The 15,862-nt window shown below is 42.4% G+C and overlaps 1 pseudogene; it reads left to right on the forward strand.

The window, feature by feature from the left end:
* The first annotated feature begins 1,967 nt into the window (after positions 1–1,967).
* Positions 1,968–15,862, forward strand: part of LOC111954087 (laminin subunit alpha-2-like) — a 153,995-nt pseudogene continuing 140,100 nt past the window's right edge.

Raw genomic sequence — 15,862 nt, forward strand, 5'->3', positions numbered from 1 at the left:
AGTGCCACGACACTGGGCTTTGGCATTGAGCAGATATAATGTAGCGTCTAAAGGTGCACCCTGCCATGATGATGAATACAGGCAAGATGAAAAATAAATGTTGCTGTATCATTCAATGGGCTGCTGCGTGACCTCTTTAAGATGCACACTGTCTATTTTTTTGCCAGACACATTAAGCATCAGGATTAAAGTCTCTAATGTGAACACGGATCTCAAGGAAAACTAAACTGTCTGCTGGCATATGTCAGAGCAGGGCCTTCATTACTGTTCCATGAGTTTCAACTACTCACTATCTTGGAGAGCAGGAGACCCGAAGTAGCCTATAGGCCTAAGCTTATATGTTGTTATATACTGTGTATTTTTCTTGTATACTGGATGAAATGACTAGATGACATTAACTATGTTTATGAGGCATTATAAGCAAGTAATGTTGCATATATCAAATGAGTATTCTAAATGTGAAGCAGATGTTTCATAACAAACTGGGATCTTTCAAATACACCGATAGTGCTGTATGCTTGTTTATTTTTGACATTGGGGCTGTCAGAGTTCTGAACATGTAGGCCAGACAGACATTCATTTTGAATGCAGGGAAAGGAACCACACTGGGAAAACTGTTAGCTGATAGGAGAGAAAGATCCATCTCTTTCTAAGAATCTGGGACATGACTGCAGACAACCCTGGCTGAGGAGTTTGCATGAATTAGTTTTATCAACTTGAATGAACAATCATCAGACGCATAATATGAATAGGAGCGGCATCCACAGTAGTATTGATTGGAGGCTGGAGAAAGCACAGATAGAAAGAATGAACCCAGCCTTGCCATCCATACTTCCCATACCAAACACAGGCCCACAGTCAAAACACCCCCCCCTCCTTATTCAATAAAATATGTGTATACAATAGCAGCAGCAGATATCCTTGTAGTACACACAGCCTGTTTGGCTTAGCAATATTAGAAATAAATAGAGAAGCAGTACAGACGTAGGATCTTAATTTGAGATAGTTTGCTACAGCAGGAAGATATTCCTGCAGCAACAGGAAATGTGAATTATTATGTGGATTATAATTAATGGACATTTTTGTAGGGGTTGATCAATTTTTTGTTAAGGAAACCCAGTCTGAAATTTCTAAATGTAAATTACAATCTTAAGAAGCCTTTTTAAAACTCAAATATACTACAAGTTTGCAAGAACATTTTCAGCAACAAAAGAGTGATCAAATTGAGATCCAACATCTGTATTTGGGACACAACTGTCTGAACATTTATGCCTCAAACACACCTTGTGTCAGTTAAAAAGGCCAGTGCGATACCCGTATGAGGTACTTAGCCTTACATAGACATTTTCGTAACACTCATTTTGGGGTCATTATCCAGTAATAATGTAAAGTATGATAATAGCTGATGATAGTACTTTCTTATTCCTTGATTGTTCCTCCCTCTGTGCCTCTGATGAGAATTTGAAATCTTGACCCCAGTACAGAGCAAAAAAAAAAAAAAAAAATAGAATGTATGGGAGTCTTTCTGTATTAACCTTCCATATTCAGAGCTCTGTTGTATCTTCTAAGGTCCCCATGTAAGTATCAGCCTCATAAAAGCAATGAGTTCATGTCTCTTTAATCCTAGTCAAATGCCTTGCTTCTTTACTGATATTCACTCCTATGCTTTTAGACAACCGCTCAGCTCTAATTACCAGCTAATAGTCCCTGCTGTGTTGAATGTGGTTCTGCAAATGGAGCTAGACACTGTTTATTAAACAGACTGGGTTATTGGCTTGGTGAGTGAGGAGAAAACTCACAGTATAAAGATGCGGACGGACTTTAACCAGATATTGCTTCCAGTTCAAGAAGTCATGGGATACGGTGTATTTTTTTGAGGTTGTACGGTACCATACTACTTTATAATCTGGCCAGTGTTATTAGACCTAGACCTTCATCGGTCGGTGAATGTCAACGTTATTCGCGCCATGGAGTTCCTCATAGGCATCCGTAAAACTTTATTTTTTGCAGCTTGACTTGGATTTCAGATGTTCTTCACAGTTCATTTGGCCTGGACATCTGGAGGAACAGCTGGGAGCCATTTTGGAGCAATGGGCCCAGTCTTTGATATAGACTCAGTCAATGTTCACTTTCCATACAGATGCATAACAGAACAGGGGACAACATGAATCTCTCTCTCTCGCTCTCGCTCTCGCTCTCTCAGAACCAAGCACGGCTCCCTTTTATCCACTCCCCCGTGGATATTTTTCATCTACGCTCCCATTGAAACTCCTCTGAACTAACGGCCCCATACTGTATTTAATTTGAAAGCTGAAACCGTTGTGGCGGTTTATGTCTTTTTTTTATGGAGTGGCAGAGATGCGTCAAACACCGGCCTTGATTGTGACATGATGTCTCAGCTATTCCTACCATTGCCAGATTGGAAATCTCTACCGTTGGGGTCGTATTTCTGCCAATGCTTGACATCAACAGTTCTGTATGTATGAAGGATGCTGTCCCTCCCTCCCTCCCTCTACAGTACTATGAGCTAGGGGAGACTGTGGGTATAAACCTGATGGACCGTGGCTCTACTATGTATTCTCATACCGGCTGAGTCTCATTTTCCTCTCGGTGAACTCTGAGTCAGACCTGTCACACTGGCCTGGGTCCTTGCTGTCCGGTATCTTTGGGACGTCCAACTCATACAACTCCCCATTTGACGTGGAAATTTAAATGCTTAATGTTAAGGTTAGGTAAGGGTTAAGGTTAAGGTTAGGGTAAGGGTTAAGTTTAGGGTTTGTGGTATGGATGTCCCAAGGATTCTGGATAGCACTAACCCACTGGTGCCTATTCACCATAGGACTACAACAACGGTAGTGAAGGAAGCCACAACATTTTTATACAATTGGTCAGATAGCCTTGTATTGTCTATATAACAGCTAGATTTACAATATGGCTCTGATAGTATTGAATTGTCAATGTTACAGTTAGAAATAGCTACTGTATGTATAGTGTAATATTATTAAGTAGATTTTGTTTCCCAAACCTCTTCCCTCAGGTCTGTTCCCAGCTGTACTGAACCTGGCCTCCAATGGTGGAGATCCGCAACAACGCCACCTGTAGAGAGACAGGACCAGAGATGTACTGCAAACTAGTGGAGCACGTCCCCGGACAGCAAGTCAGGAACACCCAGTGCCTCATCTGCAAAAACAACAGCGAGAGACCATTTGGTAACTATCACTATTATACTGTACCTACTGCATACAGTACAACTCCACTTTGTACTGTATCAGCATTATTCATACTGTACAGTAGGATTAGGAGTGTGGAATACTGTGTACCACCACATTCAGCAAAGATTTAGAGAATCAATTTGCACATTGCCCTCATCAAAGCGCATCACTGCAATCATCATTTATCTATTACAAAATCAATGGGCTCAGCCTATGAAATATAAGTGGCCTGAGATTGCTGAGGAGGGACTTTTGAAGAGCTCTGACTTGTGGTTCTGTAAGCACAGCCTGCGTTGGTGAGCATATCTCACTATCTAACTGAGGACACATCTTACTGTGTAAATCACAACAGTGTGCTGTGTGTACACAGAGAGGAGCCATGCTTCATCTTCTCACAGCCCCTTTTGCCTTAGGCTGTGAGTTGTAATTACTATCTGATAGAGAAATTCAGTCAGATGAACTGGTGCAGATAAACTTTGTAAATATATCCTAAAATATAATACATTTTTTTCAGGAAACAAGTATCCTCAATACAGTTGAAGTCGGAAGTTTACATACACTTATATTGGAGTCATTAAAACTCGTTTTTCAACCACTCCACACATTTCTTGTGAACAAACTATAGTTTTGGCAAGTCAGTTAAGACATCTACTTTGTGCATGACACAAGTCATTTTTCCAACAATTTGGACAGATTATTTCACTTATAATTCACTGTATCACAATTCCAGTGGGTCAGAAGTTTACATACACTAAGTTGACTGTGCCTTTAAACAGCTTGGAAAATTCCAGAAAATTATGTCATGGCTTTAGAAGCTTCTGATAGGCTAATTGACATAATTTGAGTCAATTGGAGGTGTACCTGTGGATGTATTTCAAGGCCTACCTTCAAACTCAGTGCCTCTTTGCTTGACATCATGGGAAAATCGAAAGAAATCAGCCAAGACCTCAGAAAAAAAWTTGTAGACCTCCACAAGTCTGGTTCACAAGCAATTTCCAAAAGTCTGAAGGTACCACGTTCATCTGTACAAACAATAGTACGCAAGTATAAACACCATGGGACGACGCAGCCGTCATACCGCTCAGGATGGAGACGCGTTCTGTCTCCTAGAGATGAATGTACTTTGATGGGAAAAGTGCAAATCAATCCCAGAACAACAGCAAAGGACCTTGTGAAGATGCTGGAGGAAACAGGTACAAAAGTATCTATATCCATAGTAAAACGAGTCCTATTGACATAACCTGAAAGTCCGCTCAGCAAGGAAGAAGCCGCTGTTCCAAAACCGCCATAAAAAAAAGCCAGACTACGGTTTGCAACTGCACATGGGGACAAAGATCGTACTTTTTGGAGAAATGTCCTCTGGTCTGATGAAACAAAAATATAACTGTTTGGCCAAAATGACCATCGTTATGTATCGAGGAAAAAGAGGAAGGCTTGCAAGCCGAAGAACATCATCCCAACTGTGAAGCACGGGTGTGGCAGCATCATGTTGTGGGGGTGCTTTGCTGCAGGAGGGACTGGTGCACTTCACAAAATAGATGGCATCATGAGGTAGGAAAATTATGTGGATATATTGAAGCAACATCTCAAGACATCAGTCAGGAAGTTTAAGCTTGGTCGCAAATGGGTATTCCAAATGGACAATGACCCCAAGCATACTTCCAAAGTTGTGGCAAAATGGCTTAAGGACAACAAAGTCAAGGTATTGGAGTGGTCATCACAAAGCCCTGACCTCAATCCTATAGAAAATTTGTGGGCAGAACTAAAAAAGCATGTGTGAGCAAGGAGGCCTACAAACCTGACTCAGTTACACCAGCTCTGTCAGGAGGAATGGGACTAAATTCACCCAACTTATTGTGGGAAGCTTGTGGAAGGCTACCTGAAACATTTGACCCAAGTTAAACAATTGAAAGGCAATGCTACCAAATACTAATTGAGTGCATGTAAACCCACTGGGAATGTGATGAAAGAAATAAAAACTTAAATAGATCATTCTCTCTACTATTATTCTGACATTTCACATTCTTAAAATAAAGTGGTGATCCTAACTGACCTAAAACAGGGAATTTTTATTTGGATTAAATGTCAGGAATTGTGAAAAACTGAGTTTAAATGTATTTGGCTAAGGTGTATGTACACTTCCGACTTCAACTGTACATCCAAATAGGGTTTGTCTGTGTCCCAAATAGCTCCCTATTCCTTTCATAGTGCACTACTTTTGAACAGGACCCATAGGGTTCTGGTCAAATGCAGAGCACTGTGTAGGGAATGAGGTGCCATTCGGGACGCATCTCAGGCCTCCATGAACCAACTAAGCAGTGTAGGCTAGAGTCCAGGGAGCAGGCAGCACAGATATCAGAGAGACTGACGGGCCAGACAGACATACAGACCTTGTTCAGTAATTATACAAGTCTCTCCGAAAGGTCATTGCTCTGTAAATGCTTTTAGACAATAATTATCGGCGAAGAGGACCTCCTGTCTGGAAGAAAAGAGAAGAAATGGACTCGTCATCATTTATTTTGTCTCATCGTTCCATAATGAGACTTTCATTTTTCTGGTAATTTCAGGTCTGACTGAAAGGGCATTTTTGTTAATTTACATTTAGCTTGTCATTGTGGGCACTCCTGATATGAAATACTATACATTCCCACCATATTATTACGCCATTAGGGAGAGACAATGTTTGAGTCCATATTTTCCTCATCCACATCTTACAACTGCATGCCTGGTGAATAATTAGCCATGTAAGAATAGGCCTGAACATGACCATGTTATAAGCAGATTCGTACTCCTTATTGTGAATCAATTGGAAATGCTTTGAATGAATGATTTCTCTCATAAATGGTAGAAAAACTATTAAACTGTGTAATCAAGAGGGCAACTTTAATCATTTAATGCTCCATAAGCAACGTTTCTTCATTAGCAGGCTCCTTACAGTTTCCATGGTTTCTAACTAGCACTGAAATGTCAGAAATAAGTAGCCTATGATTGAGAGTGTTCAATCATCTGATATCCAGCAGCTCTTAAGTGACAAGTCACACGCTAACTCATTGCTGCTATCTTCAAACACTGTCTCCTTAATTATAATGCTTTGTTTCATCTCATTGTTATTCCTAGAGCACCACCCGATTGAATATGCCATCGATGGGACTAACAGATGATGGCAGAGCCCCAGCATTAAGAACGGCATGGACTACCATTACATCACTATCACTCTGGATTTACAGCAGGTAGGCCCAGATCTGTTAGTGCTGTATAGCTAACTCCTCTGGTCGTTGTCTGGCATGACAATAACCATAGGAGTTGGCAAGATGGCACAAACATATCTGGGACCAGGCTCACTGTAAATCCTATTGAAATTGTAAAGCCACTTGTCAGCCAAGTTCCCAGATCCGGTCCACAGTGTAGGCTAATTTACTTGGCAGCCTTATGTGACACATACTCACACGTGTGTTTAGTCTGGTTTGGATAGAGTGTTTGTAAAGATGCTGGCTGTAGACTTTGAAATGCTATGAGATATTATGTGTAACTCATCATGTGAGATACACAAGTGGCTGGGAAGAGGGTTGTTGTAGTTGAACTCTGTGTAACCCCAATGGCTGTGTGACTCTATCTGAAAAAACAGTTATGGATACCAAGCTCTCTCAGGAGAGGAACAGTACCGCTGAATCACACCAACATTAGTTTTGTTTCCATATTCCCTCTGTCAATTACTTGAAATGAAAAATAAATGAAAAGTTTCATACAAATATTTTCTTGGACACTGACACTACAGCTATCACTTTCTAAAATTGATAATTTTTTCTTACCAGCAACCTGCCCACTTCTTTTTGCTCAACACAATATCTCAGTTGCAATGGGATTCAGACTAAGAGTGCAGCCATCCTTAGAACAGTTTGAGATGAACCCTAGTGGAAACATAGCATGAAGGTAGTTTATGTACCCTTTATGTACCCTTCAAGCATGTGTGTTCCGTAAGAGACTGTACTTCCTCATATCAGCATGATATACCTGATATCTCTGTAATGACTCTCCTACTATTGACCTACAACAGGAAATTATTCAAACCAATGGAGACTCTCTGAATACAATACAGCAGTGTGCTGGATCTCTGTGACTTCTGGGTTCAAGGGCTGGTAGTGTGTGTGTGTGTGCGTGTGCGTGTGTGTCTGTCTGTCTGTGTGTGTGTGCGTGTGTGTCTGTGTGCGTGTGCGTCTGTTCATGTGTGTGTGTGCTTGCGTGTGAGAGAGCAAGAGAGAGAGAGGAACAAAAAGAGGGGGGATCCTGAGGCTAGATTGTGATTGGTTTTGTAGGTGGTACAGTAACTCAGCTTCCTCCCAAGGCCTCGGATATGATCAAGGGTGAGCGTGAAGACGTTGCTCCGCTCCTAGGCCTCCGCGGCTGGTGATTCGTGGGAGTTTGTCCCTGGCTGAGTTATTATGCTTAGGGTCAGAGTGTGGCTCTCAGCAGATGCAGGCAAAGGGTCCCTGTCTGTGTCTGCCTCTTTCCCTTCCAGGAAATAGACATGCAAACATGTCTCCTTCATCAGCCTGTCATATTACACAGGAGACGAGAGCAGGGTTACTCCGGAATTAATGACTGTGTCACTTACACTGTTGAATTAAATATACAAAGAAACAAAGTTGGGACCCTGGAATAAAAAAAAATAGAGATGGATGAAAGGGATCAGATTATGTGGAAAAAATCTCCTCGCTAACTCCAGCACAGCCCAGTGAGCCTATCATTGGTTATTCTACCAGGAGTAAGCAAGCAACCAAAGACTGAATGCGTAATGTAGCAACTAGAATATGAACAGTAGAGAAAATTAGGTAATTTAATTTAATGCACATACAGTTGAAGTCGGACGTTTACATACACCTTAGCCAAATACATTTAAACTCAGTTTTTCACAATTCCTGACATTTAATCCAGGTAAAAATTCCCTGTTTTAGGTCAGTTAGGATCACCACTTTATTTTAAGAATGTGAAATGTCAGAATAATAGCAGAGAGAATTATTTATTTAAGCTTTTATTTATTTCATCACATTCCCAGTGGGTCAGAAGTTTACATACATTCAATTAGTATTTGGTAGCATTGCCTTTAAATTGTTTAACTTGGGTTCAAACGTTTCGGGTAGCCTTCCACAAGCTTCCCACAATAAGTTGGGTGAATTTTGGCCCATTCCTCCTGACAGAGCGGGTGTAACGGCTGTCTCTTATACACATCTAGATGTGTATAAGAGACAGCTCCAATACCTTGACTTTATTGTCCTTAAGCCATTTTGCCACAACTTTGGAAGTATGCTTGGGGTCATTGTCCATTTGGAAGACTCATTTGCGACCAAAGTTTAACTTCCTGACTGATGTCTTGAGATGTTGCTTCAATATACCCACATAATTTTCCTACCTCGTGATGCCATCTATTTTGTGAAGTGCACCAGTCCCTCCTGCAGCAAAGCACCCCCACAACATGATGCTGCCACCCCCGTGCTTCACGGTTGGGATGGTGTTCTTCGGCTTGCAAGCCTCTCCCTTTTTCCTCCACACATAACGATGGTCATTCTGGCCAAACAGTTCTATTTTTGCTTCATCAGACCAGAGGACATTTCTCCAAAAAGTACGATCTTTGTCCCCATGTGCAGTTGCAAACCGTAGTCTGGCTTTTTTTATGGCGGTTTTGGAGCAGTGGCTACTTCCCTGCTGAGCGACCTTTCAGGTTATGTCGATATAGGACTCGTTTTACTGTGGATATAGATACTTTTGTACCTGTTTCCTCCAGCATCTTCACAAGGTCCTTTGCTGTTGTTCTGGGATTGATTTGCACTTTTCGCACCAAAGTACGTTCATTTCTAGGAGACAGAACGTGTCTCCATCCTGAGCGGTATGACGTCTGCGTTGTCCTATGGTGTTTATACTTGCGTACTATTGTTTGTACAGATGAACGTGGTACCTTCAGACGTTTGGAAATTGCTCCCAAGGATKAACCAGACTTGTGGAGGTCTGCAATTTCTTTCGATTTTCCCATGATTTTAAGCAAAGAAGCACTGAGTTTGAAGGTAGGCCTTGAAGTACATCCACAGGTACACCTCCAATTGACTCAAATTATGTCAATTAGCCTATCAGAAGCTTCTAAAGCCATGACATAATTTTCTGGAATTTTCCAAGCTGTTTAAAGGCACAGTCAACTTAGTGTATGTAAACTTCTGACCCACTGGAATTGTGATAGAGTGAATTATAAGTGAAATAATCTGTCTGTAAACAATTGTTGGAAAAATTACTTGTGCCATGCACAAAGTAGATTTCCTAACCGACTTGCCAAAACTATTGTTAACAAGAAATGTGTGGAGTGGTTGAAAAACGAGTTTTAATGACTCCAACCTAAGTGTATGTAAACTTCTGACTTCAACTGTAATAAACATGTGGAATTTACCCAAATACTGTATCTGAGTGGTAAGTATGCAGAAGGAGAGAGTCTCACTGAGGGCATCAAGCATCCATAAATCATACCTGCCCATGTTTAGTTAGCGATTGAAATCTGAGACAAGAAGTGTCGAGGTAGCAATTTTGCAATGCTCATCTCTGTCCAGCCTGTCACCGCAGTGATGGAATCACTTTAACTATACACATTGTCCCAGCTCAAGCTGTTTGGCAGATTAGGGAGTTTCAAGGAGATTAGATTTAAGTAAAACAATTATGTAATGTCCCATATGACATTAAGAGTAAACAATTGCAGTGATAATAGGCCTACTTCTTGGAAAAAGCTTTCCCTCCTCAGCAAATCCATCTGTTCAACAATTTTTTATATAATGGCATATTTAAGCAATAAGGCCCGAGGAGATGTGGTATATGGCCAATATACCATGGCTAAGAGCACAACGCAACGCGGAGTACCTGGATACAGCCCTTAGCCATGGTATATTGACCATATACAGTACCACAAACCCTCAAGTTGTCTTATTGCTATTATAAACTGGTTACCAACATAATTAGACCAGTAAATACAAATGTTTTTTTCATACCCATGGTATATGGTCTGATATACCACAGCATTTAGTCAATCATCATTCAGGGCTTGAACCACCCAGTTTATAATGAGGTTTATATACCAAGGTTCTACTATTGCTAATTCACCATGAATATGGATTAATCAGTAGTTGCATGCAGCAGAAATTGATTGAGAATAATTTAATTGATATCCACTGATGCCAACAGTAAACACCCAGCATCCAATTTGTGTTTTGCCTTTATGGCCCTTTTTACAACAACATTTGTCACAAAGGTCTTTACAGTAACCCGGCCTAGAACCCAAAAGGGCAAGCAAGCAGAAGCACAGTGGCAAGGAACAACTCCATTAAGTTCTGTCACTCCCTCCCTCATGGTTGGGCTAGCTTTGTCCATGGCCCTGTATGCAAAGTGTTTTCGCCATCAGTGTCCTGTAAAATGTAATCCTATTTGTGCTCCATTCAGGCACATTTCCCCGGCGGCCAGTCACTGTGCTTGCTGTCATCTCCTGCGGTAAATGAGTCTGTGCTGCTAGCGCTGTTGGTGATGTGTGTGAACGTATCGTTATCGCCCGTGACATCAGCGCTCTCATTTCCCCCTCGTTATCCAGGAGCCCCTGCTGGAGTGGAAATCTGAATAATGACAGACACTGTTGGAGGTGTGTGTGTGTGTGTGTGTGTGTGTGTGTGTGTGTGTGTGTGTGTGTGTGTGTGTGTGTGTGGGCCACTTGATAATATGGCGATAATATGAAAAAAAACAAATAAAAAATATGAAATCCACATAGACATACAGCATGATTGAAGGATGTCTAAGTCAGAGAAAAAATGTGTTATTCATACACAGGACGTGAGCACAGAGGTCATGTTTGAATTATATTATATATGACAGCTAACTAATCACATACTCTACATGACAGATACTTGGTATGCTATTTGTAGACATGGAGGTGTTTTGTCAGTGAGTGGCTCTGGACTTAGTTAGATTTTTTAAACATTTATTTCACCTTTATTTAACCAGGTAGGCTAGTTGAGAACAAGTTCTCATTTGCAACTGCGACCTGGCCAAGATAAAGCATAGCAATTCGACACATACAACAACACAGAGTTACACATGGAATAAAGAAAACATACAGTCAATAATACAGTAGAAAAATAAGTCTATATACAATGTGAGCAAATGAGGTGAGATAAGGCAAAAAAAGGAGCAAATTAAATAAATACAGTTGGGGAAGAGGTAGTTGTTTGGGCTAAATTATAGATGGGCTATGTACAGGTGCAGTAATCTGTGAGCTGCTCTGACAGCTGGTGCTTAAATCTAGTGAGGGAGATAAGTGTTTCCAGCTTCAGAGATTTATGCAGTTCGTTCCAGTCATTGGCAGCAGAGAACTGGAAGGAAAGACGACCAAAGGAGGAATTGGCTTTGGGGGTGACCAGTGAGGTATACCTGCTGGACCGCGTGCTACGAGTGGGTGCTGCTATGGTGACCAGTCAGCTGAGATAAGGCGGGGCTTTACCTAGCAGAGACTTGTAGATAACCTGTGGCCAGTGGGTTTGGCGCCAAGTATGAAGCGAGGGCCAACCAACGAGAGCATACAGGTCACAATGGTGGGTAGTGTATGGGGCTTTGGTGACAAAACGGATGGCACTGTGATAGACTGCATCCAGTTTGTTGAGTAGAGTGTTGGAGGTTATTTTATAGATGACATCACCGAAGTCGAGGATGCTTTGTTGCGATATAGGAAGCCGATTCTAGATTTAATTTTGGATTGGAGATGCTTAATGTGAGTCTGGAAGGAGAGTTTACAGTCTAACCAGAAACCTAGGTATTTGTAGTTGTCCACGTATTCTAAGTCAGAGCCGTCCAGAGTAGTGATGCTGGACGGGCGAGCAGGTGCAGGCAGTGATCGGTTGAATAGCATGCATTTAGTTTTACTTGCGTTTAAGAGCAGTTGGAGGCCACGGAAGGAGAGTTGTATGGCATTGAAGCTCGTCTGGAGGTTAGTTAACACAGTGTCCAAAGAGGGGCCAGAAGTATACAGAATGGTGTCGTCTGTGTAGAGGTGTATCAGAGAATCACCAGCAGCAAGAGCAACATCATTGATGTATACGGAGAAGAGAGTCGGCCCGAGGATTGAACCCTGTGGCACCCCCATAGAGACTGCCAGAGGTCCGGACAACAGGCCCTCCGATTTGACACAATGAACTCTAACAGAGAAGTAGTTGGTAAACCAGGCGAGGCAATCATTTGAGAAACCAAGGCTGTCGAGTCTGCCAATAAGAATGTGGTGATTGACAGAGTCGAAAGCCTTGGCCAGGTCGATGAATATGGCTGCGCAGTAATGTCTCTTATCGATGGCGGTTATGATGTTGTTTAGGACCTTGAGCGTGGCTGAGGTGCACCCATGACCAGCTCTGAAACCAGATTGCATAGCGGAGAAGGTACGGTGGGATTCGAAATGGTCGGTAATCTGTTTGTTAACTTGGCTTTCGAAGAGCTTAGAAAGTCAGGGTAGGATAGATATACTGTAGGTCTGTAGCAGTTTGGGTCTAGAGTGTCACCCCCTTTTCAAGAGGGGGATGACCGCGGCAGCTTTCCAACCTTTGGGAATCTCAGACGATACGAAAGAGAGGTTGAACAGGCTAGTAATAGGGGTTGCAACAATTTCGGCAGATAATTTTAGAAAGAGGGGGTACAGATTGTCTAGCCCGGTTGATTTGTCGGGGTCCAGATTTTGCAGCTCTTTCAGAACATCAGCTATCTGGATTTGGGTGAAGGAGAAATGGTGGGGGCTTTGGCGGGTTGCTGTGGAGGGTGCCGGGCAGTTGACCGGGGTAGGGGTAGCCAGGTGGAAAGCATGGCCAGCCGTAGAGAAATGCTTATTGAAATTCTCAATTATAGTGGATTTATCGGTGGTGACAGTGTTTCCTAGCCTCAGAGCAGTTGGCAGCTGGGAGGAGGTGCTCTTATTCTCCATGGACTTTACAGTGTCCCAGAACTTTTTTGAGTTAGTACTACAGGATGCAAATTTCTGTTTGAAAAAGATAGCCTTAGCTTTCCTAACTGCCTGTGTATATTTATTCCTAACTTCCCTGAAAAGTTGCATATCACGGGGGCTATTCGATGCTAATGCAGAACAACACAGGATGTTTTGTGCTGGTCAAGGGCAGACAGGTCTGGAGTGAACCAAGGACTATATCTATTCCTAGTTCTATTTTTTTTTTATGGGGCATGCTTCTTTAAGATGGTGAGGAAGGCACTTTTAAAGAATAGCCAGGCATCATCTACTGACGGGATGAGGTCAATGTCATTCCATGATACCCCGGCCAGGTCAATTAGAAAGGCCTGCTCGCAGAAGTGTTTTAGGGAGCGTTTGACAGCGATGAGGGGTGGTCGTTTGGTCGCAGACCCATTACGGATGCAGGCAATGAGGCAGCGATCGCTGAGATCTTGATTGAAAACAGCAGAGGTGTATTTGGAGGGCGAGTTAGTTAGGATGATATCTATGAGGGTGCCCGTGTTTTCGAATTTGGAGTTGTACCTGGTAGGTTCATTGATAATTTGTGTGAGATTGAGGGCATCAAGCTTAGATTATAGGATGGCCGGGGTGTTAAGCATGTCCCAGTTTAGGTCACCTAGTAGCACGAGCTCAGAAGATAGATGGGGGGCAATCAATTCACATATGGTATCGAGGGCACAGCTGGGGGCAGAGGGAGGTCTACAGTAAGCGGCAACAGTGAGAGACTTGTTTCTGGAAAGGTGCATTTTTTGAAGTAGAAGCTCGAATTGTTTGGGTACAGACTTGGATAGTAACACAGAACTCTGCAGGCTATCTTTGCAGTAGATTGCAACACCGCCCTCTTTGGCAGTTCTATCTTGTCGGAAAATGTTATAGTTAGCGATGGAGATTTCAGGGTTTTTGGTGGTTTTCCTAAGCCAGGTTTCAGACACAGCTAAGACATCCGGGTTGGCAGAGTGTGCTAAAGCAGTGAGTAAAACAAACTTAGGGAGTAGGCTTCTAATGTTAACATGCATGAAACCAAGGCTTTTACGGTTACAGAAGTCAACAAATGAGAGCACCTGGGGAGTGGGAGTGGAGCTAGGCACTGCAGGACCTGGTTTAACCTCTACATCACCAGAGGAACAGAGGAGAAGTAGGATAAGGGTACGGCTAAATGCTATACGAACTGGCCGTCTAGCACGTTCGGAACAGAGAGTAAAAGGAGCAGGTTTCTGGGCACGATAGCATAGATTCAAGGCATAGTGTATAGACAAAGGTAAGGTAGGATGTGAGTACATTGGAGGTAAACCTAGGCATTGAGTAATAATGAGAGAGATATAGTCTCTAGAGACGTTTAAACCAGGTGTCATCGCATATGTATGAGCTGGAACAACATGGTTGGTTAAGGCATATTGAGCAGGGCTAGAGGCTCTACAGTGAAATAAGACAGTAATCACTAACCAGGACAGTAATGGACGAGGCATATTGATATTAGAGAGAGGCATGCGTAGCCAAGTGAACATATGGGTCCAGTGAGTGGTTGGGCTGACTGGGGACACGGCGATTCAGACAGTTAGCAGGCCGATGCTAATAAGCTAACAGTTAGTAGGCCAGGGCTAAACAAGCTAGCAGTTAGCAGACCGGGGCTGGCAAGCTAGCAGTTAGCAGACCGGGTTAGCAATACAAATCAGGTGCTAGCTATGTATTGTAGGGATTATTCTTTGCACCTTTGGGCACACAGAACAAACCCACACCATGGACCTCTGGCACCTCAACCTCCTGTTGAGAATGTCAGTGATGCGACCTAGCTTTATCTGTAGCTAAAGCTAGCCTACATCTTTGTGGATTTAAATAAAAATGGACCTACAGTATAGATATCGCCTCAAAATTCTCTGGCATCATAGGCCTCATTTCAAAGTAATTAAAGAGATGGTTTAACAGATATTCTTTATCACTTCTGTGATACGTGGAAAATAGATAGCCTACCTACGCTCAGTTATCTTCGTTCTATTCTTTAACCCGGCAAAGTCATTTAAATGGTTGATGTTTGCAGGTTATCTATCACTGAACAAAGACCTGACCTTTCTATTTTGCTGTTTTCCAAGTTTTACTTCTACTTTACTTTACACACTACTGGTATTCCCTTGTCATTTATGCTCTACATTCAGATTCTTTATAGCGACTGCAGATTTTTAGGAACAGCAAACCTCCTCTGACTTAATTTTTGATCAAAACAAAGAATATGTGCAAACAAACAAATATCTCCCAAATCGGCCGATTTTTGTTGTTGCTGTGTTTAAAATTACCCACAACTGTTTCAAAGGCTGTCAATGTGACTAATGCTTAGAGCTTAGTAAGTAGGAGCAAAGAATTACAGCCAAGCAGGCGTTGACTCTATTGTCACTGATGTCACCGGGCTGGTAGCTCAAAACTAGTCCTGGCTTGGAATCCACACGGTCATGTTGTGACTCCAACACTTTCGTTTTAGACCGTGGTTAACAGGTCACGCTCTGCCCTGCAAACTTAAGAGCTCTCGTTTCTCCTTCTCTCCAGACTCCACTGCTCCCCTTTAATCATCACATTAAGGAAAACATCCCCCCTACCTACCCCTTACGCTGTGTGAGGACACCATCAGCCAGCCTTCCTGTTT

Source organism: Salvelinus sp. IW2-2015, linkage group LG28 (genome assembly GCF_002910315.2).
Source record: "Salvelinus sp. IW2-2015 linkage group LG28, ASM291031v2, whole genome shotgun sequence".
Classification (NCBI taxonomy): domain Eukaryota; kingdom Metazoa; phylum Chordata; class Actinopteri; order Salmoniformes; family Salmonidae; genus Salvelinus; species Salvelinus sp. IW2-2015.